This window comes from Diorhabda sublineata, chromosome X, assembly GCF_026230105.1.
Source record: "Diorhabda sublineata isolate icDioSubl1.1 chromosome X, icDioSubl1.1, whole genome shotgun sequence".
NCBI lineage: Eukaryota > Metazoa > Arthropoda > Insecta > Coleoptera > Chrysomelidae > Diorhabda > Diorhabda sublineata.
The window spans coordinates 26,520,487-26,535,920 of record NC_079485.1 but is presented as its reverse complement, the minus strand read 5'-3'; the positions used below and the strand labels follow the sequence as shown (position 1 = coordinate 26,535,920).

The 15,434-nt window shown below is 32.9% G+C and overlaps 1 protein-coding gene across 1 annotated transcript in view; it reads left to right on the top strand.

The window, feature by feature from the left end:
- The first annotated feature begins 1,163 nt into the window (after positions 1–1,163).
- The window catches only part of LOC130451249 (regulator of G-protein signaling 17), an 80,421-nt gene continuing 66,150 nt past the window's right edge, over positions 1,164–15,434 (top strand). Inside the window, exon 1 of the mRNA XM_056790145.1 lies at positions 1,164–1,539. The gene's annotated coding sequence lies outside the window, so the exon portion shown is untranslated. The remainder of the gene's footprint in view (positions 1,540–15,434) is intronic.

Genomic DNA, 15,434 nt, shown 5'->3' with positions numbered 1-15,434 from the left:
ATGGAAGATATTTAAATAGTAATTTAAATTTTAACCATGTTCTGAAATTACTAGCTGAGTTTAGTGGTACTTTTTCGTTTGCTAATACAAAAAGAAATAATTACCATGTTTTGGATGCAGCATAAAATTTTAGGCCTTCATAACCCTTCATGCACCTTTGTAGTGTGACATACTATGTCTCACGAAATAGTTTAGGAAAGCACAACATATAATTGAGAACCAGAATATATTGAACAATATTTGCTTTGCTGATAATTGTATCTTTCTCGTTAATTGGTATGTTCCGATCAAAATTGTCGGTACTGAAGTATTGTACTAAAAGAAATAAAATAACCATCAAGATTCTGGATTTCATAGTCTCGATATTTGGAAAATGTGGAAAGTATAGTAACAGCTGCTGTGAAGGGCTTCGAACAGAAGCTTTCCGTAATGTTAGATGAGTTCTAGAAAATATTTTTTTTAATTCAAAACACTTAATATATAAAATATCCTCAAGGTTTCTCTAGATTTCTCAAAAAATATTGAGTATTTACCCATTGCTATTTGAGATTTTAACAGACTGTTCATCCGCGCTAAAGAATTCATGTAATTTAATTGAAAACTGGACTAAAAACTGAGTCCCTTATGAATAAGCCCATAAGGTCGGAAATATAAAGAGTTGTACGTTTACAAATTGATATCCTGTATGCAAAATTAATTTGAGTTTTATTTTTTAGTTATAATCTTTAGCAATATATAGTTGCTTCAAATATCGACATTTGTTCAACGAACTGCAGAATAAAAAGTAATTTCTTCTAGATTGAATGAATTAATTGGTTGTCATTGTAATTAACCATCGTTTTTAATATATAATGAATACTAATGAGTTGCCTTGAAACGTCTATAGAACATTCACGTCTCATCTTCTCATTGAAATAATTTGAATGATTGAATAATTATTATGTACCTTATGCAGAAACGACATAATTTAATTTATTAAATTCATCCGCTGATTCGGCTCTGTATTAAATGTTTGTAAAGGACGCGAATATCAGGTGGCGGGCGTCGGGCGTCGTCGCGGACGGTGGCCTATCGGCGTCGGCGCCATGGTTACGGCATGCGCTGCGCGTCCCTGGAATGTTGGGAACGCGCAAGACATAAGGCGCATCTGATTTACTGTTTGCAGTTCGAACGCGGTACGGCCGAGCCCATAAGCATTTCGGTTGAACGGGTTGTAGCTAGTTTCAACACTTACGGGATCGCCGTCGTCTTCGGCAAACCGTCACCCGCCATGGTCATGGGTATACCGCTATCACAGATGTCGAAATCGAACATAGTGAGGCATTGTGTATATGTGCTGCTCTTGTGAGTGAGTCAACAACCCTCGACCTCAAAAGACAGGTCTCTTCGGCTTTAGATTTATTTGTCATGTGTCTTGAACCATAGAAATTGTTTGGGCAGCACCAGGTGGTCCCGTCGACCACCCTGTGCCATGGTCCGATTTCCAGCGAGTGCAGCGGGCACGTGTGCCGTCACCTACCTCCATGGCCATTGATAAAGGTACGCTGTGACGTCAAGTTGGTCCACGCGACCTCAAGCTGTTTCTGTTACTGCTACCCTTATCTTTGCTTGCTCTACTTTTGCTCTTGGCTTTTGCTTACACGTTCTCATTTCAAATCGATCAATACACGAACGAGCCTCCTAAACCTGTTTCCCGGTCGAGCTTTACCACAGCCGCACTTCCGCAACAAGTGCTTCAATGTCTTTAATCTCTTAATTTCTTATATCTTAACACATCCTTAATTATTTCCTCACACAATTACAAGTCTATATCTTATATTCAAAATTTCGTATCGACAAACCACGCAACAATCAGACCAAACAAAATCAAAACAACATTTCTTTTCATTCATAAATTTCGAAATGCATCACACGTAAGATAAACATAAACATTGACGACACTCGACATCATAACTATTGAAAATACTTTCTACAAAACAAAACCGCATGTTTACGTTCTTTCTGATTTTTACTAGGTATTTCACAATTTTTCAATATCGAATGAAAAATATTTCAAGAAATACCATATATGTTTTGTATCACGACTGTTAATTGTTTATAATATACACTTGTTAAGTATGTGACTCCGAAGCACTGTATATCAGTTTTAGTTGAAGGTTTATTATTTATTTACATTTAGTATAAATACATGATCGTCACGTTTATTCAGACTTGATAGGGAATGTAAAATATTTGTAAGTGGTTTCACAATTTTTATGCAAGTCTAAATACCAGAATATATAGGATATTTTGCATATGTTCCATTATATTTTCCTACATTTCAATGGTTTATACAGTACAGATGAAAATATTTACGTATTATACAGGAAAAAAGAATACTACCATCAAGAATCATTTTTTTTCGTATCTAATAATAATAATAATACGAAAAGTAAGTTGTAACATCAGACATACATTATATGATATCCGAATTTAAAATTTATTTTACCAATTTTTTAGTATTTTTTCTCGAGTATTTTTTCCGTTTGTTTGTTTCAGAATTTTTGTCTCGATTTACAAAGAGTTTATTTACCTGATTTTTGATTTTTAGGTATCAGTTATCTTTCGAATAATAGTTCACAATCTGTTCCTTTTTTTGATAACTATTTTTTTCAATCTTTGAATATCTTCAGTCCCCAGTAATCTAGGTTCTTCGGTACTTTTTTCCATATTCATTTCAAATTTTCTCGGTTTTCCCCTTAAGATTCATTGTTTCAGCGGCATATGTAATCTATAATTTGTCTTTTTGCTTACACTTCCTTGGTTAATCATAATCTTGCTTGTAATATCTTTAGAATGTACGATTATCTGGCATTTTTTTATTAGTGATTGTATTCAAAAACGAGGATAAATCTTTGCATCTCATAATTTTATCTTATATTCCGGACAGGGACGGATTTATATGAGAAAACTATTAATTATCAAAACTTCTAGTTTTCAACTATTCACTGATTTTGTATGCTCGTGGTAATGTCAATTATGAGAATAATTCATGTAAAGTTGTTAAAACAACAACGCAAATTAGTGTCATTTAAAACTTTCCGACGGAATTGTGGGACACATAATTAAAAATTGAACGGTTGTAGATTGTTTGAGAGATCGTTTTGGTTTTCTGACCACTCTTCACCTACACCTTTGAAGATATTTTCTATGTGTGCCTCCCCAATATGTAGATTTCTCCAAAAAGGAGGTTATTTGTCCTACTTTCCTTCTCCTTCGGCCTTTTTGTTGAACTGGGTAGAACATTCGTAAGCTATAGAGACGGCAGAGTCGATGCTCTGCCGTTTGTTTTATACCTGCAGTGTTTTTCCAGAAAAACTCCATCTGATCCGTAAGCCATCTTGTTTGTTGTTGATATGACATCACATGAGGTCACTGTATAGCTTTAGCCTAAAATAAAGAGTCGTTGCTCTTTTTAATGGCTGTCTGATTCATTATTGCTGGTGGCTGGTAGCGTTACTTTTTCTGTTAACCAGTTCTTTTAGAGTTTGTTTACACTCCCATTGGACGTACCGTTAATAGTTTCAGGGCTTTCAATACCACTTGGCTATCGGTGAGAATGTAAATATGCTTTCTATCGAGTTTTCTTTCAAATACTCCTGAACACATATGTTTAATGTCTGAAAAATAGTGTGTGATTTAACAAGGGGTATGCAAAGCTTGCATATTGGCCAATTGACCAATGATTGTCGGTCATTGTCCATCATGCTATCCATTTGGACCATTGGTTTGTTACTTCTTTCTAGCTTCAACGACTAATACAACAGAAATCAAAATCGTGAAAAAATGAAAATTGAATTGGAATTAGTTTATTACGTGAATAAAAAAAATCAATATTATTTTACGTCTGTATTTTGAAATTCTTGCTGATTTGCTTTTAGTCTGAAGGAGTTGTCGATACAATATTAATAATAAACAATGTATTTGGAGGGTTGGAAAAAATTCTTTCTATCAAAAAGCAAAAGAAACGAATACTCTTAATAATAAAGGAATATGTACTATTCAGTTTTTTTAAAGAGAATTTACTAAATTGTTCCGTATATAATGTGTTTGATACTTTTTTACGATTCACCATTTTTCACCGATTAAAATATTAATACACTAAAATACGTTGGTGAATACATAACACGTTACTTAATCTACTAACAGAAGTAAATATTTACATACCGTGTATGTGCACCTTTTTATAATTCAAGTATGTAGCGTTTCCAATGATAAAGAGGGGGAAAAGTATTAATATATTTCCTCTTGAATCATTTTTTTTTATGTACAAGGGGGAAGTAAGATTCATTCCTATGTATTGTTTGTGATTCTATCTAAATTAAAATTAGAATAGAATGATGAATGAAAAATTTATTGTTTATTCCCCATTCCAAGTTTGGCTCAAAATTTTATTTTGTAATTTGAAGCACTTCCGGCTTATATATATATATATATATATATATATATATATATATATATATATATATATAATATAATCTTGTTTAAACATTCGTTTTTATTCAACTCCTTCATAAATACTTTTGTTTTATTATTTTATATGTATTAGCACTTTATTTGAGTTTCAGTATTTTGAGATAAGGAAAAGATTACACGATTCGCTTTTGGATTCAACAGCCTTTTATATCTCACTTTTTTTTGGTAAAAAAATTATATTTCTTACCTGCATACCCAGAAGTTTTCTTATCTCGAAATATCGATATCCTGTTATAAGTTTACCGTTGCTTTTAGAATATTTTTCATAAAATCAAGGATTCATTAAATATTGATTGATTTTCGGAGAAGGAGGAAACTTTTTATTCGTCCACCCGGCTCTGCAGCGAACGCATCTCAAACTCTAGCCGAGCTATGCAGCTTCTAGAGGTTAGGCACGGCTAATTTTACATTTTTAGTCCGATTAATTTAGATATTCAAAGTTATATAAATTCCCACCAAGCTGAAAATTGGTAAAATATAATTTGAAAATTCCCTATTATTTATGGAAAACATTTTATTCAAGGTTAAAGGTAAAAAAATGATCTTTTTCCAATTTTCCGCAAAATGGTGAGTTTTATTAAGAAAATATGTCAGAAAAAAATTGTGGATCATAAAATAATCTTCAAAAAACGTATTAATACTTTTTTTCCTACGTGCCACCGTTTCTGAGATATAACGATTCAAAAGGATGTTAAAGTTGTAATCGTCATAATATGCACACGTTTCCACGCCACCTATGGGGTAGTTTACTTAGCAGTTTAAAAAAAAAAGAAATTTATTCGTCCGAGTCATAAAACTTTCAAATTCTTCATCTTGTTCTTCTTCTTCATCTTCATTCTGAGTGCATGTAAATTGTGTCAATAGCGATGAATCGCATGTCGCCTCGTTGGAATCAACAGATTCTCTACTGTTGGTAATTTAATATTAGAGCACGACCGGCCTAGACAAGGTGTACATGCCAGAGAAAGAACAGTCTGACTTGTTTGCATCCACATTTAGCGGTGCAGCCCTTTCGGCAGTTGCAAAAAGTTGTTTTTACGGTGCAGATGGGAGTAAAGTTGTTGACCAACTTCCAGCCCCAGTGTGTAGGGTGTAGCTTATTACTAAGCCGCATTTGAACTTGGTAATACACCCGATAAAGATGTTAATGACCAGCAACTGAGGTTGGAGGAAGACAAGCCAAATGAACTTAACTTAACTTCTTGTCGAGTTGCATGATTGTTTTCAAAAACTTCAGAATATTGAACTAAATCTTGTTTTTCAACATTTTGAAACCTGTTATTTTACCCTTCCTGTATAATGCAGGTGTCGTGTAACAGTCAATTATTGCGTGTTAAAGTAGTACATGATTTTGACACTTTGCAAAAGTAGATAAACTTTTTGATGAATAGATTTCCGATTAAAGTTGAGCTTTCCCTGGTTTTGGGAAGAAAATAGTTTTTTAAATGGAGTTCGAACAGTGAATAATACGAATATAAATTAAGGGACTAGGTTTCATTTTATATGATATTTTTGTAGTTATAACTTATGTATATTTTATATTTTAAGTTACAATAATCGATAAAAAAATATTTTAATACATATTACAACTCTAGAGATTTATATACGCATCGTACTCATACATATTATGACGATTACAAATTTTAGAACTTTTTGAATCGTTATATCTCAGAAACCGTGGCTTAAAATAAAAAAAGTATTCCTACGTTTTTTGTAGGTAATTCTATAATCTATAATTTTTGTCTAAGGTATTTTCTTAATAAAACTCACCGTTTTGCTGAAAATCACGAAAAACTCATTTTTTGACCATTGACTTTGAATAACATTGTTCGCTTACTGATTGATGAGGACTTTCAAATTTTATTTTTTATTATATTTTAAACAATTTTACTGATTTTCAGCTCAGTAGCTTTTCTCTTATTTTTTGTTCCAATTTGACCGAACTATTTGTATTTACTCAAGTACATCGGCCTTCGCACGATAGTAACTTTTCTGTATTAAAAATTTCAAGTATTTAATCGTACTTTGATTTTTATGCTACCTCTCCGCCATCACGAAATTGTATTTTTTTAAATGTTTCGGGAAATACATGGCGTGGTCGCCACATTACTTTTCGTTTATATTATTCGTGAACTACTTTCTATTACAAAATTGAGCACATTGACAGTTTAGACAATTTTCAACATATCTGAATGTTTGACACTATCATTTATATCTAAAAATAACCTTTTTGATATCAATATTGTTCGGTTCGAATACGGAATTTTCATCCTAAAATTTGTTATAGAATAGAAATACATATAAGAAGCAAGTGTGTTTGGATCAATATTCTCACTATGAGACAAGCATATTCACATTGTTTTGTTGAATTATTATATTCAATAATGGTTGTATACAAAGCTAATATCTAGAATTTGTACTAATTGAATGGGTTAAATCATTCACTAAAGTACATCTCTCAATTTATTCGTCTTTTGTTAAAATCAGAACTTTTATCAAAATCTACACTGAAGTGAAATCCCCTAGAACTGGGAAATGCAATTTCGTGCAAGTATTCAAGACATTATTGATCTACTTTTCCACAGGTATTGCAGGGCTGGAATTTTGGAATTTAATAGCAAATATACCAATATGTTGATTATATAACAGATAGTTACGTCTTTGTAATAAATACAAACTGATGAATAATTCAAACTCAATACTATCGAACTTAGTTTAATTTGCAGATTTTACTACTTACAAGTAAAATGAAACGATACCATGTACTAACTAAACTGAATGGCTTATAATGGAATACATTTAGTTAATGGTGTGAAAAGGAGACATGAAGTAATATAACTCCAAATATAAATTCATGTCACACTTTGTTATACAGATGGTCGAGTTGACTGAGCTCATATTGTGTGTGACTCTAATTAATCAAATGTAGGAAGGGTCATTTGTATAAATAAATAAATAGTTGGGAATTTGCTATAGAGGAAAAGAATGCAACAATATTGCTTTCTTATAAGAAGCTAAACGAAAGCAAATAGAGATGCTGGTTGGATTCGTGTTGTTTATTATTTTAGAAATGTTCACAGTAGAATTTGGCGGAATTTAGATGAATGGATGAGATAAAATTCTTTTCCTTTGCAGGATTTCAGTTGGGATGCTTTTAAATTGCTTAACGAGTATGCGTGCCTTGACCCGCAGGGTAGTTAAGTGTTAAATTTTCCGGTCGACTTAGCATATTTTTAGCATAAAAAGTGGCAGTCGAACTGCAGCTGCACTAATTAATGTCGTTGGCCACTTGGCAGCTGAACGACTTCATCAAGACAAAGTGAAACAACAGAAAACCTGTAAAACCGACTGGTGAGGGGTTGTTTGTGAATGTGACAGTAGTTTAAAAACTAAAAACAGAATATATCGGACATGAGCTAAAACGCCTTCGGTAACCATGTTGGTGAAAAGCGGCGCTGATTTGCTCTGAAAATACACGTAGCAGAACGATAATTGGAAGAATTCATGTAAATAAAAATAGGAGTATCATAAAAATTGTGCTACTCAAGCTCTGCGACTTTCCATCAGGGACTAAACTTCTGCTTTAATACAAATTGTACAATAAATGTTACTACTAATACCAACGATTCTTAGAGATACTAATTATGTTGCTCTTATTTTCAAAAAAGTATTATAAATAACTATTTGTTTTTCTTATAATTAACTTCGATTCTTTTTTTTTTATTTAACGCACGGAATAAAAAATTGGCGATCGGGAAAGATTTTACGTGCGCTGTTCTGAAAATGCCACCATTAAGTCTTTGTAAAAACAGAAAAAAGTGTTTCGAGATAAGTGTAATAAAAAATAGTTTTTCCCACACACATTCAACTTTTTATTGTAATTTTTTCGTTATAGCTTAATCTAAGTTGAAATAAAACGTAAGATGTCTCATAAGCAATGTCGGCTTCAATATGGGAAAATTCCTACGCTTCAATTTAATTCAATTTATGAAGAGTACAATTCTGTTTGTTTATTGAGAACGAGTATGTTTTTATAATAAATATGTGAAATTAAAGAGGAAAATACAGTTAATGAGCGAATAGCACAGCGTTGGTTCAATCGTTTTAAATGTGTTTTATTGGGGATAAGATAGTTGAAGATCGTTCGCGCTCAGCTCAGGGAAGCTCTAGAAAACCAGCCATTTCCTTCATTAGGTAAGATCTTTGAAGGTTTTCGATTAGTGCCACACGAAGTAACCGAGATCCAAATGAAATATTAAGTAGAGGTGTGTAAACAGCTTTGTCCTGTTGAACGATGATCGTTTCATTAGACGCAACTCGAACTTGGAAACTCATTAGTTGGACAAAGAAAAATGATCAGAACTCGTCGCAAAAAGAGGTCGATTCCAGTCTTATTGTGTCTCTATACTCTACTAGATTGCTATGACTGCAACAACGTTGTCGTTTCAATAAACTATTAGAATAGTTGTCTATTAATAGTTGAAATGGATCGTTTATTTGAGAATGAATGATATTAGCATATAGGGTAGTCACCAAGAATTCGGTAATTTTCTAATAATTTATATACTAACCGAAATCTCACAAAATTACTGTAAGTTGGTAAAATCAAAATGTCGCTGTACAAAAATTATCCAAAGTGAAGAATGGAAAAAGCGAAAACAAATCTTCAGATGTTTGTGTGACATTAGAAGACGAATGTATGTAAAATATTGAGATCGAAACCAAACGAAATTTTTAAATAAGATTTTCGAATGAGGTGAATTATACTTGTAGATAATAGTCACGTAGAGTTCTTGTTAGATGAGAGAAACAATAAATTAATTTATGATCTGGAATAATAGGCAACAAAATGATTGGTCCCTTTTTCATTGAAGTGTATCTATATTTATAGGTAGATAGTATTACATCTGGGTTGGTCGTAGTGTCTCACTGTTCGAGAAAATGTGGATAGAGGTTTCGTCCTCTGCGCAACAGGCTGCATTATCTGATAAGTCTAGCGTCTGTAGGTGTCAATTGAGGCCACAGTGGCTCAACAGAACTCCTGTTAATATTCGTAGGCTGTTTTTACTCTAGGCCGATACAATTAACAGATCTTCTCTGGTTATAGTTTCCCAGGAGAGTATTTGTCTGTCTGAATCCTTGTAAATTGTCCCAGTTTTGGTTTTATCCTTACCTACCTTCTTATCCAATACTTACTCTATTGATCTGTAGCTGATACCAAAGAAGGGTTTAGGTCCTATGAATGGTTTGTCTGCCTCTACTTTAGCGAGTCTGTCAGCTATTTCGTTTCTTATATTTTTCTTACCCAGGCCTAACCTAATCAAAGTAGTTTCAATTTTATGATATTGGAAGTTTGAGCTGTAATGGCTGCTTGGCTATTGGATAGGATAATGATCTCCTGTTGGCGATCATATCTAGTTTGAGATGGACACATTTTTCAGTTAAATCATTTGATGATAGATCTTGTTATATAATTTCGATTAGGATAAAGATTATTCAAAATATCACACAATTAAACGAGCCTATGTAACTATAAATGAACACCAACAATAATAGTTTATTGAAGCATTGTTACTGTTGCAATCATAGTCCTCTCAATATTCATTATATTTCCAAATAAACCTAAAATCTAACAACAATAGACTTTTTACTTATATATTAGCTATATTACAAAACCTGAACTTTATTAAAAACTTAAATAATGGAGGTTATCCATATTGAAAACCCAGACTGAATATGTGTATATAATGGCCACTAGTGATATTAGGTACAGGGAGCATGAATAATTGACAAATGTGATATAATCTGAGTCAGAAAGCCATTATACATTTCTATTGAGTTTACGGTTAATAGAGTGACCAAACACGATTTGCTGTTTTAGGCAAAGCATGATGAGCTAAACTGACCATGAAATAATCAAAAACTTCATTACATGCTGGAACTGACGTTTCGGAGCGACTTCAATTGGATAGGGGTAACAATTGAATGGATGCAGATATAAGTGGTATATACGAGGGAGGTTTGACGGAAGAGAGCTTTCCAATTAAATAGTTATTTATGAAAAAATATATTATATATTATGTATAATATATATTTGATTTTCCTTATAATCTATTTATACCTCTACACAAAAATTTTTAAGCGGTGCAGGCACGGGAAGGTTCTAGGCTACAACTCACCATTTAACCAGTAAAATAAGCCGCAAATCGAATAATGAGGTCTATATAAATAACTTAATAATATCGGTTCTAGGACTTAAAAAAGGGTTCAAACGAGAAGACAAACTAATAGATTGGAAGATAAAAACATAAATTGATTTTTACTATATTTAATATTTGACTATTTATATTACACAACATAGAAAGTTCGTTCCGAGCAGCTGCTTGGACTGTCTTGTCAATGACAGAGTACGTCAAGGACGGTATGTGCTGCGCATGAATTTTTGGTACCTTAGTCAGGTGGTCTGTAATCAACCCTTCTGTATATCTCAGCCATTCACACAACCTTTAACAACATCTTAAAAGTGAGTGTCAGTGGTTTAAAACACTTCTAACTCTAAGGAGAAATGTGGAAACCAGGATCCTTGAAGCTAGAATAGCTGTATTTATATCATTCTTAGATGTATTCGTATATCAACTGAAATCTCAGTTTATTTAACACAAAAGTACGTTGAGATATTCTCAATACATATTGCCAACAAAAGATGATTAATTGGCATAACCTGAAGAGGACGAGGAGGAAGTGAAACAACTTGTTGCCAAGTACTCCACTGATGTCGATTGTAGTGGGGATGGTGTATTAAGTGAAATTTCGGTATGGTATATGTACGTCAATCAACAGGAAACATATCAGAAATGTGTTGTTGAAGCGCTAAGTTTGTGTGGCAAAACTACTCTAGCTTCAATACTACATAATTTACTCAAAATATTTGCCATATTGCCAGTAACTATTACTATTAATGGAAAGTCTTTGAGACACAACAAGTGAGACACGTTTAAATTGTCTGGCTTTGCTTAACGTCTATCGTGAGGGTGTTACCACACCATTGATGTGCTGAATGAGCTTTCTTTAAAACCATATAGAATGGACTTTGTTTTGTGGCAGTAAAGGAGACAGCTGGTTTTAAATTGTAAAAATTTATGAAAATAAACACTAATAGTGAAACAGACATTTTGGTATTAATTTGAAACTATTAGCAACTTTAAAATGACACTGAGAGTACAAAGGGGCGCGCCATTTTAAAATCCTGGCTACGCTACCCCATGCTTCCAAACGATCTTTCAGAAGTTCCTTACAATACGTCTCAACATTTTTTTCTGAAACCGTTTAACACCAAGCCTTTTTTCTGAGTTTATAGTAGATGCAGCGATAAATCATGACAGTTCGGTTAATTTTTCGGAAAAATGTGGACGAATAGGCAGACGACTATTATTTCTCAAATGTGGCCTCAAAACGTGTTAAAAAATCAGAAAATATTGCATAGTTATTATTTTTTCCTTTTTATACGCAATCTTTTAAGATTACACTTTTATAGCCCTAATACTGTGGCTATAAACTTATTAAAATTGTTTTTCTTTTTTGGCAGCACGTTTCTACGTCCATTGTTTCGACATTCAAAATTCCTTTTTCTCAATATTAATTAAACAATGAAAACAGCTTTCTTTATATGAGTATTAAAACAAATTTGTTAGATTTTAGTAAAATTTCACCAAAAACTAGGCGGAATTTGTTGTTAACTTCTGAAAAGTCACTATTCCATAACTGTCCTTTTAAAATTAATGTATAATCGCAAAAAAAGTCTTGGTATGAAATATAATAGAAATTATTACTAAACAGAAGTGCATATAATTCAATTCTAAACTGTTCAGAAGTTATTGCTTTTCGGTCCCAGACAAAATAATTCAATATCATCTTCTCGTTATCAGCAAAAAAACTTCCTCAGAATTAATTTAAAATAGAAATATCAAAAGTAAGAACTTGAAACACTGTCGAAATAAGCATTTTGCGAGAAATACGTATGCAGTCCATGAGTTCTTAGCCTAACATAGAAAGAAAGGTCATATATAAAGATTATTTTTCAATATATTCTGCCTACACTTCTCAGAATGCCTGACTAAACATATGATGCATCTTATGAACAAAAATAGAGAGAAATGCTTTATTGTCAAAAAATTGTTACAATTTCTAGAAAAAAAGCATGTTAAAAAACTAAAAAACAAAGATAACGATAAATATGCAAATAAAATAAAATTTTAAAATACACAAGAAAACTACAGAGTTACAAAAGTATAAGTAATAGTAATAAATAATAATAAGTATATAAGTCGTATACAAATTCATAGCAAAAATTAAACCAATAAACGTGGAGTAGGTAGGTAAAAGTGGTGCTCCGCGTTCCTAAGTGCAACGTTCTTTCTTAAATTGGAGAAGCGTGCTTAAGAATTAGGCAAACGGATTCAAAGATGAATAAGGTAAGAAGATTCGCGCAAATTGGGTCTTACCCCTGAAGGGAAGGGCATATCGGAGATGCGACTCAATAAGGGCATAATAGACTGTTAAGGAGGTGGATAAGTTCAGTTCTATGGAAACTGCCCTAAGAATTTAACAGGTTTAACGACGTCAATGGTGGTGTTATTTAATAACAAATGAAGCAATCACATACCTCAGCTTATTTTACTACGCTTTTTTTTCGATAATTTTTCGACGCAACTGCCTCTAAAGTAATATTCCGCGTTCACGGTTGTATGATTCCTTAAATTCCATCAAAAACATACCCTCACAGTTCCAGAATATTCTAGTTTTTGGGTGATTTTTTGACCTTTGCTTTTTCGTGCCACTCCATGGAATCTCTTTTCGGTGTCGGATCATGGTACAATTTCTTTTGTTTTTAGGCGCCGCACATAGATCGATTTAGGCGGCCAAAATTATTTTATGTGATATTTATATTACAAAATAGTTACATAAAAAGAATTCTGTGTTTGGAATAACTTATCGAAATTATTTGTTGGTGCACGGTGGTTAGGCGCACCCTACTTGTGATTTTTTATCAAAAAATATTTTATTCGAGATCGTAGTTGATTTCAAAGTGTTTTTAATATTATGTTGAAAATACATACTCACGGCTTTCCCCAAGGAGGGACAGCTGTCTACGTTTTAGTAATACTTTCAGGTATGTATTATTAAATAAAACAAAGTTTATTTTGTTCTAATAAGTAAGTAAATATATTATATTATTAAAAGGATCTTTACATTCGTTATACAATATTAAAGTTACATACAAAGCTAAATAGATAATCACTAAAAAAATAATCAATCATACATTGGAGACTTATTCATCTACATTTAAATTTTCGCCGCTTTCATCAATTTCCATTGGTCGGTTTGGTTCAGCAGGAATTAATAGCTGCATTGTTTTAGGCAAAAACAATTTTGAAGCGATTTTTTTGGTCTTTCTCATGGAACTAATAAATGGGTCGGATGTTAATAGTAACCTATGATAAATATTCTTCCCTCAAAAACTTGCGAGGCCTAAAATGTTTATTGCGGGCCTCAGCAGCTTCTTCCGAAAGTTGCCCTATCGGCAACAACGAATTTTCTATTATCGAAGCTCCATGAATTAAGACCTTATGCATCGTTGGAGTCATAGGATGCTAGCCATATAACTCAACATATAGTTTCGCAGTTTCCATGGCGTATTTATCATATTTTGCTACGTCAATCTTATGGCCGCTTGATATGGTTTCTAATATCACTTTTAATCTAATAATCAAGTCATAACTTATCCCAGTGATTTCTGCAGCCAATTCAGGGTTCTCGAAGAATCTTCTGCTGGTATTTCCATCGTTTGTGTTTCCGAAGTTTCTTTTTGGCATATCTACTAAGAGACCTGTCTCCTCTCTAAATCTTTGCTGAATATCAAGTTTCTTCTGCTTTTCTAGATTTTTTTCTTCTCTCGCGATATTTTTTGACGGGCAATTTATATGATAAATGCAGCACACTTTCCGGATTCTTGCATGTAATACATACATCATTTTTTTGTTAAATCATTAAAATCTTTTTATGTAGCTCCACATAAATAACATCTGCTGGTCGATTTGGTATCTGTAGCTGCATTGCAGACCTTTCCGTCAACCATAGTCATTTTAAAACTATGTTGAAAAATAATTCTCTCCATTGAGGTCAACTTTCGTAAAGTTTAATGAGTTTACACTATTCTTTACATAATTGATTTCTTCTTTTGTGATGTCCGTAGATTCTTTTACGAATCTAAATCTTATTGGACAGCAATATCTAGGTGAAGATGGAGTTGGATTTTGCCACACGATTTTACTTTTATCCTCACCACAAATAATTCGTAGAGGCACAAATGAGCTTATAAAAATATTAGCATCAGATTCATCTTCGTTTGAGAGTCTAGACGTCACTTGTAATGACTCCTTGGGTGGGTAGCAATCTTCTTTGGCCTTCAATAATAATTCATAATGTGGATAGAATCTTTTGTTCGTTGCTCGAATAATTTCGTACTATCTTTTGGTCAAATCGGCTTCAACAAACATTGTCAGTGCTTGCAGAGGAGTAAGGGGCTCTATTTCTTTAGACTTTGAATGTCTGTTTTTACAATCACTGGCAGATGCAGAAGAATTTGTAATGTCTTTTAAAACAGTAGACGTGTTTCTTTTACCTTCTGTTTGTAAAATTACTTGTGCCGCGTGAACAATTACTTCTTCGTCGTAAGATGCGCGGACTCCTTCAGTTTTTCTTCTCTTTGTTCTTTCGCTAGATTCGGTAAAATATTTGGTAAGTCGTCCTAGCCTTTGATGCGTGTCTACGGGGATCTCAAATGTTCCTTCCAACCAAGAATTATTGGCCGCCAAAAAGTTTTCAAGTATTCTATGCGCCCGAGACCACCTCTTTATCAA